The following is a 936-nucleotide window of genomic DNA, read 5'->3' as shown; positions in this document are numbered from 1 at the left end:
GCTACTCGCCATTCTAGGGGGAAAACGTGGGCAGCTTCTTTGTGCCTCTTCAGCGTTAAATACCGGTTCTGAACTATTCCCACTGAGGCCGAAAGAAGTTCATCCCCAGCTCCAGGAAGACTAGATGAGTATCCTGTGTCACAGTGGGTTTACCCCAGAGCACCAGAGCTTTGGGAGCCAAACGCAGGGACAGACTAAGGCACCAGTGATGACCAACCGACACGTACCTGACCTCCAAAGTAAATCTCAAATGAAGCGATCATATCCTGTCTGGGCACAGCAAGGCGTGAACCTGCACACGCAGAGTGAAAATAGATCCTGGATTTGCAGACTGAAGTCTGGGCAGAGCCCCCTCTCCAGAGCACTGCCGGGAGAAAAGGAGCCGGGAGGGTGAGCTAAAAGGTCAAGGGGCTTCAGGTTTCCCTGGTGAACGTGTTGGAGGTGAGGAGGAGCTCACAGGAGCTGCTTTCTGGGACAGTAGCTGCGGGTTTGGGAAACTTCGTTTAGGATTTGTTTTACATCTTTAAGGCACTCTCCGTAGCTGTGCAAAAGGGACAGACACGGAAACGTCACAAATCCACAAAGCTAGGGGACACCAGAACAGCCACAAGTAAAACCGCGGTGATTCCTTTGCCGTTGTAGGAACAAGCCCTGTCCGATTTTGCTTCTAGAGGTGAACAGGGACAGAGGTGTTGGCCATGGAGCTGTGAGGGTGTTCTGCACCGCCTGGTAGGAGCGGGGGCTCGGCGAGGCGCAGACTGGATTTAACCCAAATCGGGGAGGACACTAATCCCGCCCGGGAGCAGCGGTAGCGGTTATTTCTGCTGGACGCTGGAACACAGAAGATGGGAGCCTGCGGTGCCCCGCGGCAGTGGCACCGCCTGGGATCTGGGCTTGATCTCTATTCCCGTGCCGGGAAATGCTTCCGGCCCCGCG

This window comes from Corvus brachyrhynchos, unplaced genomic scaffold (genome assembly GCF_000691975.1).
Source record: "Corvus brachyrhynchos isolate BGI_N302 unplaced genomic scaffold, ASM69197v1 scaffold21, whole genome shotgun sequence".
In the NCBI taxonomy this organism is placed as follows: Eukaryota; Metazoa; Chordata; class Aves; order Passeriformes; family Corvidae; genus Corvus; species Corvus brachyrhynchos.
Note: the sequence above shows the minus strand (reverse complement) of the source record.